Source organism: Oncorhynchus nerka, unplaced genomic scaffold, assembly GCF_034236695.1.
Source record: "Oncorhynchus nerka isolate Pitt River unplaced genomic scaffold, Oner_Uvic_2.0 unplaced_scaffold_1754, whole genome shotgun sequence".
In the NCBI taxonomy this organism is placed as follows: Eukaryota; Metazoa; Chordata; class Actinopteri; order Salmoniformes; family Salmonidae; genus Oncorhynchus; species Oncorhynchus nerka.
Window position 1 is genome coordinate 30,001 of NW_027039566.1, and position 18,009 is coordinate 48,009.

At 47.7% G+C, this 18,009-nt stretch overlaps 1 pseudogene; it reads left to right on the plus strand.

The window, feature by feature from the left end:
• Positions 1-15,924, plus strand: part of LOC135567907 (solute carrier family 15 member 1-like) — a 38,925-nt pseudogene extending 23,001 nt beyond the window's left edge.
• The last annotated feature ends 2,085 nt before the right edge of the window (positions 15,925-18,009 follow it).

Genomic DNA, 18,009 nt, shown 5'->3' on the forward strand with positions numbered 1-18,009 from the left:
TGTTGATCTACCATTCTAGTTTCAGTCCAAGACTCACTCTATCAGCCACTATGTCTGTTGTTGGTATCAGTCTCTCAGCCACTATGTCTGTTGTTGATATCAGCCACTATGTCTGTTGTTGATATCAGTCTATCTGCCACTATGTCTGTTGTTGATATCAGCCACTATGTCTGTTGTTGATATCAGCCACTATGTCTGTTGTTGATATCAGTCTATCAGCCACTATGTCTGTTGTTGATATCAGCCACTATGTCTGTTGTTGATATCAGTCTATCTGCCACTATGTCTGTTGTTGATATCAGCCACTATGTCTGTTGTTGGTATCAGTCTATCAGCCACTATGTCTGTTGTTGGTATCAGTCTCTATATCTGTTGTTGATATCAGCCACTATGTCTGTTGTTGATATCAGTCTATCAGCCACTATGTCTGTTGTTGATATCAGCCACTATATCTGTTGTTGATATCAGTCTATCAGCCACTATATCTGTTGTTGATATCAGTCTATCTGCCACTATGTCTGTTGTTGGTATCAGCCACTATATCTGTTGTTGATATCAGTCTCTCAGCCACTATGTCTGTTGTTTTATCAATCAGCCACTATGTCTGTTGTTGATATCAGTCTATCTGCCACTATATATGTTGTTGGTATCAGTCTCTCAGCCACTATGTCTGTTGTTGATATCAGTCACTATGTCTGTTGTTGATATCAGCCACTATGTCTGTTGTTGATATCAGCCACTATATCTGTTGTTGATATCAGTCTATCAGTCACTATATCTGTTGTTGATATCAGTCTATCAGTCACTATGTCTGTTGTTGATATCAGTCTATCAGTCACTATGTCTGTTGTTGATATCAGTCTATCAGCCACTATATCTGTTGTTGATATCAGTCTCTCAGTCACTATGTATGTTGTTGATATCAGTCTATCAGTCACTATGTCTGTTGTTGATATCAGCCACTATGTCTGTTGTTGATATCAGTCTATCAGTCACTATGTCTGTTGTTGATATCAGTCTATCTGCCACTATGTCTGTTGTTGATATCAGCCACTATGTCTGTTGTTGGTATCAGCCACTATGTCTGTTGTTGATATCAGTCTATCTGCCACTATGTCTGTTGTTGATATCAGCCACTATATCTGTTGTTGGTATCAGTCTATCTGCCACTATATCTGTTGTTGATATCAGTCTATCAGCCACTATATCTGTTGTTGATATCAGCCACTATATCTGTTGTTGATATCAGTCTATCAGCCACTATATCTGTTGTTGATATCAGTCTATCAGCCACTATGTCTGTTGTTGATATCAGTCTATCAGCCACTATGTCTGTTGTTTTATCAATCAGCCACTATGTCTGTTGTTGATATCAGTCTATCAGCCACTATATCTGTTGTTGATATCAGTCTATCAGTCACTATATCTGTTGTTGATATCAGTCTATCAGTCACTATGTCTGTTGTTGATATCAGCCACTATGTCTGTTGTTGATATCAGTCTATCAGCCACTATGTCTGTTGTTGATATCAGTCTATCAGCCACTATATCTGTTGTTGATATCAGTCTCTCAGCCACTATGTCTGTTGTTTTATCAATCAGCCACTATGTCTGTTGTTGATATCAGTCTATCTGCCACTATATCTGTTGTTGATATCAGTCTCTCAGCCACTATGTCTGTTGTTGATATCAGTCTATCTGCCACTATGTCTGTTGTTGATATCAGTCTCTCAGCCACTATGTCTGTTGTTTTATCAGTCAGCCACTATGGAATGTAACATACCCTCCTGTTTCTCTCTCGCCTGCTCTCTCCAGGTTTACGACTTGAGCAAGAAGCCCGATGACGGCATGAACGCCATCAGGTCAGTTACAACAGTCCCATTAGTGGTTAGGGTCAGGACCCTGAGTGTTACCAACAGTCCCGTTAGTGGATAGGGTCAGGACCCTGAGTGTTACCAACAGTCCCATTAGTGGTTAGGGTCAGGACCCTGAGTGTTACCAACAGTCTTGTTAGTGGATAGGGTCAGGACCCTGAGTGTTACCAACAGTCCCATTAGTGGTTAGGGTCAGGACCTGAGTGTTACCAACAGTCCCATTAGTGGTTAGGGTCAGGACCCTGAGTGTTACCAACAGTCACATTAGTGGTTAGGGTCTGAACCTGAGTGTTACCAACAGTCCTGTTAGTGGTTAGGGTCAGGACCCTGAGTGTTACCAACAGTCTTGTTAGTGGTTAGGTCAGGACCCTGAGTGTTACCAACAGTCCTGTTAGTGGTTAGGGTCAGGACCCTGAGTGTTACCAACAGTCTTGTTAGTGGTTAGGGGTCAGGACCCTGAGTGTTACCAACAGTCCCATTAGTGGTTAGGGCCAGGACCCTGAGTGTTACCAACAGTCCCATTAGTGGTTAGGGTCAGGACCTGAGTGTTACCAACAGTCCTGTTAGTGGTTAGGGTCAGGACCCTGAGTGTTACCAACAGTCTTGTTAGTGGTTAGGGTCAGGACCCTGAGTGTTACCAACAGTCCCATTAGTGGTTAGGGTCAGGACCTGAGTGTTACCAACAGTCCCATTAGTGGTTAGGGTCAGGACCCTGAGTGTTACCAACAGTCCCATTAGTGGTTAGGGTCAGGACCCTGAGTGTTACCAACAGTCCTGTTAGTGGTTAGGGTCAGGACCTGAGTGTTACCAACAGTCTTGTTAGTGGTTAGGGTCAGGACCCTGAGTGTTACCAACAGTCTTGTTAGTGGTTAGGGTCAGGACCCTGAGTGTTACCAACAGTCTTGTTAGTGGTTAGGGTCAGGACCCTGAGTGTTACCAACAGTCTTGTTAGTGGTTAGGGTCAGGACCCTGAGTGTTACCAACAGTCCCATTAGTGGTTAGGGTCAGGACCCTGAGTGTTACCAACAGTCCCATTAGTGGTTAGGGTCAGGACCCTGAGTGTTACCAACAGTCCCATTAGTGGTTAGGGTCAGGACCTGAGTGTTACCAACAGTCCCATTAGTTGTTAGGGTCAGGACCCTGAGTGTTACCAACAGTCCCATTAGTGGTTAGGGTCAGGACCCTGAGTGTTACCAACAGTCCCATTAGTGGTTAGGGTCAGGACCCTGAGTATTACCAACAGTCCCGTTAGTGGATAGGGTCAGGACCCTGAGTGTTACCAACAGTCCCATTAGTGGTTAGGGTCAGGACCTGAGTATTACCAACAGTCCTGTTAGTGTTTAGGGTCAGGACCCTGAGTGTTACCAACAGTCCCATTAGTGGTTAGGGTCAGGACCTGAGTGTTACCAACAGTCCTGTTAGTGGTTGGGGTCAGGACCCTGAGTGTTACCAACAGTCCAGTTAGTGGTTAAGGTCAGGACCCTGAGTGTTACCAACAGTCTTGTTAGTGGTTAGGTCAGGACCCTGAGTGTTACCAACAGTCCCGTTAGTGGTTAGGGTCAGGACCCTGAGTGTTACCAACAGTCCTGTTAGTGGTTAGGGTCAGGACCCTGAGTGTTACCAACAGTCCCATTAGTGGTTAGGGTCAGGACCCTGAGTGTTACCAACAGTCACATTAGTGGTTAGGTCTGAACCTGAGTGTTACCAACAGTCCTGTTAGTGGTTAGGGTCAGGACCTGAGTGTTACCAACAGTCTTGTTAGTGGTTAGGGTCAGGACCTGAGTGTTACCAACAGTCCTGTTAGTGGTTAGGGTCAGGACCCTGAGTGTTACCAACAGTCTTGTTAGTGGTTAGGGTCAGGACCTGAGTGTTACCAACAGTCCCATTAGTGGTTAGGGCCAGGACCCTGAGTGTTACCAACAGTCCCATTAGTGGTTAGGGTCAGGACCTGAGTGTTACCAACAGTCCTGTTAGTGGTTAGGGTCAGGACCCTGAGTGTTACCAACAGTCTTGTTAGTGGTTAGGGTCAGGACCCTGAGTGTTACCAACAGTCCCATTAGTGGTTAGGGTCAGGACCCTGAGTGTTACCAACAGTCCCATTAGTGGTTAGGGTCAGGACCCTGAGTGTTACCAACAGTCCCATTAGTGGTTAGGGTCAGGACCCTGAGTGTTACCAACAGTCCTGTTAGTGGTTAGGGTCAGGACCCTGAGTGTTACCAACAGTCTTGTTAGTGGTTAGGGTCAGGACCTGAGTGTTACCAACAGTCTTGTTAGTGGTTAGGGTCAGGACCCTGAGTGTTACCAACAGTCTTGTTAGTGGTTAGGGTCAGGACCCTGAGTGTTACCAACAGTCTTGTTAGTGGTTAGGGTCAGGACCCTGAGTGTTACCAACAGTCCCATTAGTGGTTAGGGTCAGGACCCTGAGTGTTACCAACAGTCCCATTAGTGGTTAGGGTCAGGACCTGAGTGTTACCAACAGTCCCATTAGTGGTTAGGGTCAGGACCCTGAGTGTTACCAACAGTCCCATTAGTTGTTAGGGTCAGGACCCTGAGTGTTACCAACAGTCCCATTAGTGGTTAGGGTCAGGACCCTGAGTGTTACCAACAGTCCCATTAGTGGTTAGGTCAGGACCCTGAGTATTACCAACAGTCCCGTTAGTGGATAGGGTCAGGACCCTGAGTGTTACCAACAGTCCCATTAGTGGTTAGGTCAGGACCTGAGTATTACCAACAGTCCTGTTAGTGTTTAGGTCAGGACCCTGAGTGTTACCAACAGTCCCATTAGTGGTTAGGGTCAGGACCTGAGTGTTACCAACAGTCCCGTTAGTGGTTGGGGTCAGGACACTGAGTGTTACCAACAGTCCAGTTAGTGGTTAAGGTCAGGACCCTGAGTGTTACCAACAGTCTTGTTAGTGGTTAGGGTCAGGACCTGAGTGTTACCAACAGTCCGTTAGTGGTTAGGTTAGTGGTTAGGGTCAGGACCTGAGTGTTACCAACAGTCCTGTTAGTGGTTAGGGTCAGGACCCTGAGTGTTACCAACAGTCCATTAGTGGTTAGGGTCAGGACCCTGAGTGTTACCAACAGTCTTGTTAGTGGTTAGGGTCAGGACCCTGAGTGTTACCAACAGTCTTGTTAGTGGTTAGGGTCAGGACCCTGAGTGTTACCAACAGTCTTGTTAGTGGTTAGGGTCAGGACCCTGAGTGTTACCAACAGTCCCATTAGTGGTTAGGGTCAGGACCCTGAGTGTTACCAACAGTCCCATTAGTGGTTAGGGTCAGGACCCTGAGTGTTACCAACAGTCCCATTAGTGGTTAGGGTCAGGACCCTGAGTGTTACCAACAGTCCCATTAGTTGTTAGGGTCAGGACCCTGAGTGTTACCAACAGTCCCATTAGTGGTTAGGGTCAGGACCCTGAGTGTTACCAACAGTCCCATTAGTGGTTAGGGTCAGGACCCTGAGTATTACCAACAGTCCTGTTAGTGTTTGGGTCAGGACCCTGAGTGTTACCAACAGTCCCATTAGTGGTTAGGGTCAGGACCCTGAGTGTTACCAACAGTCCCGTTAGTGGTTGGGGTCAGGACACTGAGTGTTACCAACAGTCCAGTTAGTGGTTAAGGTCAGGACCCTGAGTGTTACCAACAGTCTTGTTAGTGGTTAGGGTCAGGACCTGAGTGTTACCAACAGTCCCGTTAGTGGTTAGGGTCAGGACCTGAGTGTTACCAACAGTCCTGTTAGTGGTTAGGGTCAGGACCCTGAGTGTTACCAACAGTCCCATTAGTGGTTAGGGTCAGGACCTGAGTGTTACCAACAGTCTTGTTAGTGGTTAGGGTCAGGACCTGAGTGTTACCAACAGTCCCGTTAGTGGTTAGGGTCAGGACCTGAGTGTTACCAACAGTCCTGTTAGTGGTTAGGACCCTGAGTGTTACCAACAGTCCCGTTAGTGGTTAGGGTCAGGACCCTGAGTGTTACCAACAGTCTTGTTAGTGGTTAGGGTCAGGACCTGAGTGTTACCAACAGTCCCGTTAGTGGTTAGGGTCAGGACCCTGAGTGTTACCAACAGTCTTGTTAGTGGTTAGGGTCAGGACCTGAGTGTTACCAACAGTCCTGTTAGTGGTTAGGGTCAGGACCCTGAGTGTTACCAACAGTCTTGTTAGTGGTTAGGGTCAGGACCCTGAGTGTTACCAACAGTCCCGTTAGTGGTTAGGGTCAGGACCCTGAGTGTTACCAACAGTCTTGTTAGTGGTTAGGGTCAGGACCCTGAGTGTTACCAACAGTCCTGTTAGTGGTTAGGGTCAGGACCCTGAGTGTTACCAACAGTCCGTTAGTGGTTAGGGTTAGGACCTGAGTGTTACCAACAGTCTTGTTAGTGGTTAGGGTCTGGACCCTGAGTGTTACCAACAGTCTTGTTAGTGGTTAGGGTCTGGGTTCTGAACTGATCAATGAGTTTATCCATCTAAAGTGTTCCTGACCTGTGGTTTTGCTCTTTCATACCGTAGATTTGTGAATGGTTTGGCCAGTCCGTTGAATGTTACGCTGGGAGTCGGTGACATCGCTCCTCTGTCTGTCTCCAACTACAGTCTGGTTCCACAGGGAAAGTGAGTGGCTTTTCGCTTCATATCAACACACATTCATACCGTATGGGGGGGACGAGGAGAGAGATCTGATTGGCTGTTGTGTGTCTCAGGGCGGAGTTTACCATCATGAACAGAGGTGGTGCATCGTGTCTGTACTCTAAAGAGATGGGCTTTGGCAGCGCCTTCACCCCTCGTCATACCATCCACATTCAACATCGGCAACCCCTGATGTAAGTCCTCTATCCTATAAACCCCTGATACCCAACCCTCAACCAAACTAGCAATGTGCTGAGTCTGATTGTGTTGTGAAGGCCCATGTTGGGCTGTTTGTTGTGTCTGAATGTGTTGTGAAGGCCCATGTTGGGCTGTTTCCTGTGTCTGATTGTGTTGTGAAGGCCCATGTTTTTCTGTTTGTTGTGTCTGATTGTGTTGTGAAGGCCCATGTTGGGCTGTTTGTTGTGTCTGATTGTGTTGTGAAGGCCCATGTTTTCTGTTTGTTGTGTCTGATTGTGTTGTGAAGGCCCATGTTGGGCTGTTTCCTGTGTCTGATTGTGTTGTGAAGGCCCATGTTGGGCTGTTTCCTGAGTCTGATTGTGTTGTGAAGGTCCATGTTGGGCTGTTTGTTGTGTCTGATTGTGTTGTGAAGGCCCATGTTGGGCTGTTTCCTGTGTCTGATTGTGTTGTGAAGGCCAATGTTTTTCTGTTTGTTGTGTCTGATTGTGTTTTGAAGGCCCATGTTGGGCTGTTTGTTGTGTCTGATTGTGTTGTGAAGGCCCATGCTTTTCTGTTTGTTGTGTCTGATTGTGTTGTGAAGGCCCATGTTGGGCTGTTTGCTGTGTCTGATTGTGTTGTGAAGGCCCATGTTGGGCTGTTTCCTGTGTCTGATTGTGTTGTGAAGGCCCATGTTGGGCTGTTTCCTGTGTCTGATTGTGTTGTGAAGGCCCATGTTGGGCTGTTTCCTGTGTCTGATTGTGTTGTGAAGGCCCATGCTGGGCTGTTTCCTGTGTCTGATTGTGTTGTGAAGGCCCATGTTGGGCTGTTTCCTGTGTCTGTATGTGTTGTGAAGGCCCATGTCGGGCTGTTTGCTGTGTCTGATTGTGTTGTGAAGGCCCATGCTGGGCTGTTTCCTGTGTCTGATTGTGTTGTGAAGGCCCATGTTGGGCTGTTTGTTGTGTCTGAATGTGTTGTGAAGGCCCATGTTGGGCTGTTTCCTGTGTCTGATTGTGTTGTGAAGGCCCATGTTTTTCTGTTTGTTGTGTCTGATTGTGTTGTGAAGGCCCATGTTGGGCTGTTTGTTGTGTCTGATTGTGTTGTGAAGGCCCATGTTTTTCTGTTTGTTGTGTCTGATTGTGTTGTGAAGGCCCATGTTGGGCTGTTTCCTGTGTCTGATTGTGTTGTGAAGGCCCATGTTGGGCTGTTTCCTGTGTCTGATTGTGTTGTGAAGGCCCATGTTGGGCTGTTTCCTGTGTCTGATTGTGTTGTGAAGGCCCATGCTGGGCTGTTTGTTGTGTCTGATTGTGTTGTGAAGGCCCATGTTGGGCTGTTTGTTGTGTCTGATTGTGTTGTGAAGGCCCATGTTGGGCTGTTTGTTGTGTCTGATTGTGTTGTGAAGGCCCATGTTGGGCTGTTTCCTGTGTCTGATTGTGTTGTGAAGGCCCATGTTGGGCTGTTTCCTGTGTCTGATTGTGTTGTGAAGGCCCATGTTGGGCTGTTTCCTGTGTCTGATTGTGTTGTGAAGGCCCATGTTGGGCTGTTTCCTGTGTCTGATTGTGTTGTGAAGGCCCATGTTGGGCTGTTTCCTGTGTCTGATTGTGTTGTGAAGGCCCATGTTGGGCTGTTTCCTGTGTCTGATTGTGTTGTGAAGGCCCATGTTGGGCTGTTTCCTGTGTCTGATTGTGTTGTGAAGGCCCATGTTGGGCTGTTTGTTGTGTCTGATTGTGTTGTGAAGGCCCATGTTGGGCTGTTTCCTGAGTCTGATTGTGTTGTGAAGGCCCATGTTGGGCTGTTTCCTGTGTCTGATTGTGTTGTGAAGGCCCATGTTGGGCTGTTTGTTGTGTCTGATTGTGTTGTGAAGGCCCATGTTGGGCTGTTTGTTGTGTCTGATTGTGTTGTGAAGGCCCATGTTGGGCTGTTGTGTCTGATTGTGTTGTGAAGGCCCATGTTGGGCTGTTTGTTGTGTCTGTGTTGTGAAGGCCCATGTTGGGCTGTTTGTTGTGTCTGATTGTGTTGTGAAGGCCCATGTTGGGCTGTTTGTTGTGTCTGATTGTGTTGTGAAGGCCCATGTTGGGCTGTTTGTTGTGTCTGATTGTGTTGTGAAGGCCCATGTTGGGCTGTTTGTTGTGTCTGATTGTGTTGTGAAGGCCCATGTTGGGCTGTTTACCAGGGTTTTAAAATATGTTTTTCTGTTTATTCTTTTGTAGTAATAGTGTTTCATGTGTTGATTACTGTGTCCAGTGTTGGCAGGCCATCCAGGTGGTAGAAGACATCAAGCCCAACACCATCCACATGGGCTGGCAGATCCCTCAGTACTTCCTCATGACAGCAGGAGAGGTGGTGTTCTCTGTGACTGGCCTGGAGTTCTCCTACTCGCAGGTAGGGGGCGCCACTGTCCTCTCTCACCCGTCACACTAGCCTTGGTCTCTAGTGGCTCTCTTCTCTGTCATCCAAACACAACTCAACTCAGACCTGTTACCACCTGTCAATTAACTTTCAATTCTCATCTCAACCGAAAACCTAATTGCACACCTCTTCTTGCTCTGCAGGCGCCTAGCAACATGAAGTCGGTGCTGCAGGCTGGTTGGCTGTTCACCGTCGCCGTGGGAAACATCATAGTGCTGATTGTTGCCGAGGCAGCACAGCTCCCAGATCAGGTTACTACAGATCTTCTAACATCTAGAACCCTATAAAACCCTCTAAACAATACTGACCACTGTACTGAGGTCAGATAGGGCCTAAGTTCATTGATATCTAAACCTTGTTGTCTGTGTGTTCGAGGGGGCAGAGTAGTGATAATAACCCCTGTGTGTCTGTGTGTTCCAGGGGGTAGAGTAGTGATATTAACCCCTGTGTGTCTGTGTGTTCCAGGGGGTAGAGTAGTGATATTAACCCCTGTGTGTCTGTGTGTTCCAGGGGGTAGAGTAGTGATATTAACCCCTGTGTGTCTGTGTGTTCCAGGGGGCAGAGTAGTGATATTAACCCCTGTGTGTTCCAGGGGGCAGAGTAGTGATATTAACCCCTGTGTGTTCCAGGGGGCAGAGTAGTGATATTAACCCCTGTGTGTCTGTGTGTTCCAGGGGGTAGAGTAGTGATAATAACCCCTGTGTGTTCCAGGGGGCAGAGTAGTGATATTAACCCCTGTGTGTCTGTGTGTTCCAGGGGGCAGAGTAGTGATATTAACCCCTGTGTGTTCCAGGGGGCAGAGTAGTGATATTAACCCCTGTGTGTTCCAGGGGGCAGAGTAGTGATATTAACCCCTGTGTGTTCCAGGGGCAGAGTAGTGATATTAACCCCTGTGTGTCTGTGTGTTCCAGGGGCAGAGTAGTGATATTAACCCCTGTGTGTTCCAGGGGCAGAGTAGTGATATTAACCCCTGTGTGTTCCAGGGGTAGAGTAGTGATATTAACCCCTGTGTGTCTGTGTGTTCCAGGGGTAGAGTAGTGATATTAACCCCTGTGTGTTCCAGGGGCAGTAGTGATATTAACCCCTGTGTGTCTGTGTGTTCCAGGGGCAGAGTAGTGATATTAACCCCTGTGTGTTCCAGGGGGCAGAGTAGTGATATTAACCCCTGTGTGTCTGTGTGTTCCAGGGGGCAGAGTAGTGATATTAACCCCTGTGTGTTCCAGTGGGCAGAGTAGTGATATTAACCCCTGTGTGTCTGTGTGTTCCAGGGGGCAGAGTAGTGATATTAACCCCTGTGTGTTCCAGTGGGCAGAGTAGTGATATTAACCCCTGTGTGTCTGTGTGTTCCAGGGGGCAGAGTAGTGATATTAACCCCTGTGTGTCTGTGTGTTCCAGGGGGTAGAGTAGTGATATTAACCCCTGTGTGTTCCAGTGGGCAGAGTAGTGATATTAACCCTGTGTGTCTGTGTGTTCCAGGGGGCAGAGTAGTGATATTAACCCCTGTGTGTCTGTGTGTTCCAGGGGCAGAGTAGTGATATTAACCCTGTGTGTTCCAGGGGTAGAGTAGTGATATTAACCCCTGTGTGTTCCAGGGGTAGAGTAGTGATATTAACCCCTGTGTGTCTGTGTGTTCCAGGGGGTAGAGTAGTGATATTAACCCCTGTGTGTTCCAGGGGGCAGAGTAGTGATATTAACCCCTGTGTGTTCCAGTGGGCAGAGTAGTGATATTAACCCCTGTGTGTTCCAGTGGGCAGAGTAGTGATATTAACCCCTGTGTGTCTGTGTGTTCCAGGGGGTAGAGTAGTGATATTAACCCCTGTGTGTTCCAGGGGGTAGAGTAGTGATATTAACCCCTGTGTGTCTGTGTGTTCCAGGGGGTAGAGTAGTGATATTAACCCCTGTGTGTTCCAGGGGGTAGAGTAGTGATATTAACCCCTGTGTGTCTGTGTGTTCCAGGGGGTAGAGTAGTGGTATTAACCCCTGTGTGTCTGTGTGTTCCAGGGGGCAGAATAGTGATATTAACCCCTGTGTGTCTGTGTGTTCCAGGGGGCAGAGTAGTGATATTAACCCCTGTGTGTTCCAGGGGGTAGAGTAGTGATATTAACCCCTGTGTGTTCCAGGGGGCAGAGTAGTGATATTAACCCCTGTGTGTCTGTGTGTTCCAGGGGTAGAGTAGTGATATTAACCCCTGTGTGTCTGTGTGTTCCAGGGGCAGAGTAGTGATATTAACCCCTGTGTGTTCCAGGGGCAGAGTAGTGATATTAACCCCTGTGTGTTCCAGGGGGCAGAGTAGTGATATTAACCCCTGTGTGTTCCAGGGGGTAGAGTAGTGATATTAACCCCTGTGTGTCTGTGTGTTCCAGGGGGCAGAGTAGTGATATTAACCCCTGTGTGTTCCAGGGGGCAGAGTAGTGATATTAACCCCTGTGTGTTCCAGGGGGCAGAGTAGTGATATTAACCCCTGTGTGTTCCAGGGGGTAGAGTAGTGATATTAACCCCTGTGTGTTCCAGGGGTAGAGTAGTGATATTAACCCCTGTGTGTTCCAGGGGTAGAGTAGTGATATTAACCCCTGTGTGTCTGTGTGTTCCAGGGGCAGAGTAGTGATATTAACCCTGTGTGTTCCAGGGGTAGAGTAGTGATATTAACCCCTGTGTGTTCCAGGGGCAGAGTAGTGATATTAACCCCTGTGTGTTCCAGGGGGCAGAGTAGTGATATTAACCCCTGTGTGTCTGTGTGTTCCAGGGGGTAGAGTAGTGATATTAACCCCTGTGTGTTCCAGGGGGTAGAGTAGTGATATTAACCCCTGTGTGTTCCAGGGGCAGAGTAGTGATATTAACCCTGTGTGTTCCAGGGGGCAGAGTAGTGATATTAACCCCTGTGTGTTCCAGGGGTAGAGTAGTGATATTAACCCCTGTGTGTTCCAGGGGGCAGAGTAGTGATATTAACCCCTGTGTGTTCCAGGGGCAGAGTAGTGATATTAACCCCTGTGTGTCTGTGTGTTCCAGGGGCAGAGTAGTGATATTAACCCTGTGTGTTCCAGGGGCAGAGGAGTGATATTAACCCCTGTGTGTCTGTGTGTTCCAGGGGCAGAGTAGTGATATTAACCCCTGTGTGTCTGTGTGTTCCAGGGGCAGAGTAGTGATATTAACCCCTGTGTGTCTGTGTGTTCCAGGGGGCAGAGTAGTGATATTAACCCCTGTGTGTTCCAGGGGGCAGAGTAGTGATATTAACCCCTGTGTGTTCCAGGGGGTAGAGTAGTGATATTAACCCCTGTGTGTCTGTGTGTTCCAGGGGGTAGAGTAGTGATATTAACCCCTGTGTGTTCCAGGGGGCAGAGTAGTGATATTAACCCCTGTGTGTCTGTGTGTTCCAGGGGGCAGAGTAGTGATATTAACCCCTGTGTGTTCCAGGGGGCAGAGTAGTGATATTAACCCCTGTGTGTCTGTGTGTTCCAGGGGGCAGAGTAGTGATATTAACCCCTGTGTGTTCCAGTGGGCAGAGTAGTGATATTAACCCCTGTGTGTCTGTGTGTTCCAGGGGGCAGAGTAGTGATATTAACCCCTGTGTGTTCCAGTGGGCAGAGTAGTGATATTAACCCCTGTGTGTCTGTGTGTTCCAGGGGGCAGAGTAGTGATATTAACCCCTGTGTGTCTGTGTGTTCCAGGGGGTAGAGTAGTGATATTAACCCCTGTGTGTTCCAGTGGGCAGAGTAGTGATATTAACCCCTGTGTGTCTGTGTGTTCCAGGGGGCAGAGTAGTGATATTAACCCCTGTGTGTCTGTGTGTTCCAGGGGGCAGAGTAGTGATATTAACCCCTGTGTGTTCCAGGGGGCAGAGTAGTGATATTAACCCCTGTGTGTTCCAGGGGGTAGAGTAGTGATATTAACCCCTGTGTGTTCCAGGGGGTAGAGTAGTGATATTAACCCCTGTGTGTCTGTGTGTTCCAGGGGGTAGAGTAGTGATATTAACCCCTGTGTGTTCCAGGGGGCAGAGTAGTGATATTAACCCCTGTGTGTTCCAGTGGGCAGAGTAGTGATATTAACCCCTGTGTGTTCCAGTGGGCAGAGTAGTGATATTAACCCCTGTGTGTCTGTGTGTTCCAGGGGTAGAGTAGTGATATTAACCCTGTGTGTTCCAGGGGTAGAGTAGTGATATTAACCCCTGTGTGTCTGTGTGTTCCAGGGGGTAGAGTAGTGATATTAACCCCTGTGTGTTCCAGGGGGTAGAGTAGTGATATTAACCCCTGTGTGTCTGTGTGTTCCAGGGGGTAGAGTAGTGGTATTAACCCCTGTGTGTCTGTGTGTTCCAGGGGGCAGAATAGTGATATTAACCCCTGTGTGTCTGTGTGTTCCAGGGGGCAGAGTAGTGATATTAACCCCTGTGTGTTCCAGGGGGTAGAGTAGTGATATTAACCCCTGTGTGTTCCAGGGGGCAGAGTAGTGATATTAACCCCTGTGTGTCTGTGTGTTCCAGGGGGTAGAGTAGTGATATTAACCCCTGTGTGTCTGTGTGTTCCAGGGGGCAGAGTAGTGATATTAACCCCTGTGTGTCTGTGTGTTCCAGGGGGCAGAGTAGTGATATTAACCCCTGTGTGTTCCAGGGGGCAGAGTAGTGATATTAACCCCTGTGTGTTCCAGGGGGTAGAGTAGTGATATTAACCCCTGTGTGTCTGTGTGTTGTGATATTAACCCCTGTGTGTTCCAGGGGGCAGAGTAGTGATATTAACCCCTGTGTGTTCCAGGGGGCAGAGTAGTGATATTAACCCCTGTGTGTTCCAGGGGGTAGAGTAGTGATATTAACCCCTGTGTGTTCCAGGGGGCAGAGTAGTGATATTAACCCCTGTGTGTTCCAGGGGGCAGAGTAGTGATATTAACCCCTGTGTGTCTGTGTGTTCCAGGGGGTAGAGTAGTGATATTAACCCCTGTGTGTTCCAGGGGGTAGAGTAGTGATATTAACCCCTGTGTGTTCCAGGGGGCAGAGTAGTGATATTAACCCCTGTGTGTTCCAGGGGGCAGAGTAGTGATATTAACCCCTGTGTGTTCCAGGGGTAGAGTAGTGATATTAACCCCTGTGTGTTCCAGGGGGCAGAGTAGTGATATTAACCCCTGTGTGTTCCAGGGGGCAGAGTAGTGATATTAACCCCTGTGTGTCTGTGTGTTCCAGGGGGCAGAGTAGTGATATTAACCCCTGTGTGTTCCAGGGGGCAGAGGAGTGATATTAACCCCTGTGTGTCTGTGTGTTCCAGGGGGCAGAGTAGTGATATTAACCCCTGTGTGTCTGTGTGTTCCAGGGGGCAGAGTAGTGATATTAACCCCTGTGTGTCTGTGTGTTCCAGGGGGCAGAGTAGTGATATTAACCCCTGTGTGTTCCAGGGGGCAGAGTAGTGATATTAACCCCTGTGTGTCTGTGTGTTCCAGGGGGCAGAGTAGTGATATTAACCCCTGTGTGTTCCAGTGGGCAGAGTAGTGATATTAACCCCTGTGTGTTCCAGGGGGCAGAGTAGTGATATTAACCCCTGTGTGTTCCAGGGGGCAGAGTAGTGATATTAACCCCTGTGTGTTCCAGGGGGCAGAGTAGTGATATTAACCCCTGTGTGTTCCAGGGGGCAGAGTAGTGATATTAACCCCTGTGTGTTCCAGGGGGCAGAGTAGTGATATTAACCCCTGTGTGTTCCAGGGGGTAGAGTAGTGATATTAACCCCTGTGTGTCTGTGTGTTCCAGGGGGCAGAGTAGTGATATTAACCCCTGTGTGTTCCAGGGGGCAGAGTAGTGATATTAACCCCTGTGTGTTCCAGGGGGCAGAGTAGTGATATTAACCCCTGTGTGTTCCAGGGGGCAGAGTAGTGATATTAACCCCTGTGTGTTCCAGGGGGTAGAGTAGTGATATTAACCCCTGTGTGTTCCAAGGGGTAGGGTAGTGATATTAACCCCTGTGTGTCTGTGTGTTCCAGGGGGCAGAGTAGTGATATTAACCCCTGTGTGTCTGTGTGTTCCAGGGGGCAGAGTAGTGATATTAACCCCTGTGTGTTCCAGGGGGCAGAGTAGTGATATTAACCCCTGTGTGTCTGTGTGTTCCAGGGGGCAGAGTAGTGATATTAACCCCTGTGTGTTCCAGGGGGTAGAGTAGTGATATTAACCCCTGTGTGTTCCAAGGGGTAGGGTAGTGATATTAACCCCTGTGTGTCTGTGTGTTCCAGTGGGCAGAATACATCCTGTTTGCCTCTCTCCTTGTGGTGGTGTGTATTGTGTTCGCCGTCATGTCCTACTTCTACACCTACACTGACCCAGCGGAGATCGAGGCCCAGTTCCGCCAGCCGGAACACGAGCCGGAGGAGAAGAAGAGAGATCGGGTTGAGATGGAGAGAAAGGACTCAGACTGCAGCAAGAGCAGCAAGGGTTCTGACAAGAAGAAGAGGGATTCTGTTGTTGAGCAGCATAACCAAGACGTCAAACAGAGCAAGATGTGAAACTCCCCATTCACACCACCTCCTCCTCCTGAACCAATCAGAACAGGTCTCAGAGAGAGAACCATTGGAACTTAATCTTATGAACATTAATCCTTACAGCTTTATGGGTACATTTTGACTTTGATATATTGTAAATCATTTTTTTTACAACGATTTATTTTGCACCATGTAGCAAAAGCAACATTATGAATGTATTTTTTGCTCATCATAATTTATTTGAAAGAGGACATACTGTTTGAATGACCATTCCTATTCTGTTCCCAGTACAGTGTTTTGTGTACTGGATATGTAGTTGTTTTGGGTTTGATGTTGCCAGGGACTCTTGGTATTAATTCCACACCAAGTGAGTCCCTGGCAGTCAAGTGCTTCAATAAAGAGGATGAGTCTAACTTTGTGTCGTGATATTGTTAGCCAGGTGTAAGGTAATCATTAGTCCAGGTAATCATTAGTCCGGGTAATCATTAGTCCAGGTAATCATTAGGTGTAAGGTAATCATTAGTCCAGGTAATCATTAGTCCAGGTAATCATTAGGTGTAAGGTAATCATTAGTCCAGGTAATCATTAGTCCAGGTAATCATTAGTCCAGGTAATCATTAGGTGTAAGGTAATCATTAGTCCAGGTAATCATTAGTCCAGGTAATCATTAGTCCAAACCTTAGCAAACCGCTTTGTTTTGCAATGAAAATGAGAGTTTCTTTTGGACAAAATCAGACCAGTTTAGTATCACTACTCTACCCCCTGGAACACACAGGGGTTAATATCACTACTCTACCCCCTGGAACAATCAGGCCGCTCCATCCCAGTTTGGTTTGGTTCCTAGGGGTTAATATCACTACTCTACCCCCTGGAACACACAGGGGTTAATATCACTACTCTACCCCCTGGAACAATCAGACCCCTCCATCCCAGTTTGGTTCCTAGGGGTTAATATCACTACTCTACCCCCTGGAACAATCAGACCGCTCCATCCCAGTTTAGTTTGGTTCCTAGGGGTTAATATCACTACTCTACCCCCTGGAACAATCAGACCCCTCCATCCCAGTTTAGTTTGGTTCCTAGGGGTTAATATCACTACTCTACCCCCTGGAACACACAGGGGTTAATATCACTACTCTGCCCCCTGGAACACACAGGGGTTAATATCACTACTCTACCCCCTGGAACAATCAGACCACTCCATCCCAGTTTAGTTTGGTTCCTAGGGGTTAATATCACTACTCTACCCCCTGGAACACACAGGGGTTAATATCACTACTCTACCCCCTGGAACAATCAGACCCCTCCATCCCAGTTTGGTTCCTAGGGGTTAATATCACTACTCTACCCCCTGGAACAATCAGACCGCTCCATCCCAGTTTGGTTCCTAGGGGTTAATATCACTACTCTACCCCCTGGAACAATCAGACCCCTCCATCCCAGTTTAGTTTGGTTCCTAGGGGTTAATATCACTACTCTACCCCCTGGAACAATCAGACCACTCCATCCCAGTTTAGTTTGGTTCCTAGGGGTTAATATCACTACTCTACCCCCTGGAACAATCAGACCCCTCCATCCCAGTTTAGTTTGGTTCCTAGGGGTTAATATCACTACTCTACCCCCTGGAACAATCAGACCACTCCATCCCAGTTCAGTTTGGTTCCTAGGGGTTAATATCACTACTCTACCCCCTGGAACAATCAGACCACTCCATCCCAGTTCAGTTTGGTTCCTAGGGGTTAATATCACTACTCTACCCCCTGGAACAATCAGACCGCTCCATCCCAGTTTGGTTCCTAGGGGTTAATATCACTACTCTACCCCCTGGAACACACAGGGGTTAATATCACTACTCTACCCCCTGGAACAATCAGACCGCTCCATCCCAGTTTGGTTCCTAGGGCCGAATTCCAACCCGAGGTAAGCGCCTGTAAATGGAACGTCATTCCCTTTTTTATGCAGTTTTCTCTCTACGTGTTTTCTGACCTTGAACTTTAGCACGATAACAGCTTTCTTAGCTATTGATAAGAGCTCGGTAAATGAGTAAGCCATTTGTATAAGAGGATTGTAAATTATATATACACACAACATGCAACAATTTCAAAGACTTTACTGAGATACAGTTCACATAAGGAAATCAATCAGTCAATTGAAATACATTCATTAGGCCCTATACTATGCATTTCACGTGCCTGAGAATGCAGATAGCTTAAAAAAAGGTAGGGGCATGGATCAGAAAACCAGTGTGACCACCATTTACCTTGTGCAGCGTGATGCATAGAGCTGATCAGGCTGGTGATTGTGAATGTCCCATTCCTCTTCCATGGCTGTGTGGAGTTTGATATTGGCAGGAACTAGAACACAAACGGCTGTGCATCTACTAGGGCCAAGATGTCCAGGCGTACCACAGGGTTGGATAATTAGACCATGTTATTCCTCATCTATATCAATAACCTGACTGCTCGGTCTAGTACCATACTAATCTATATCAATAACCT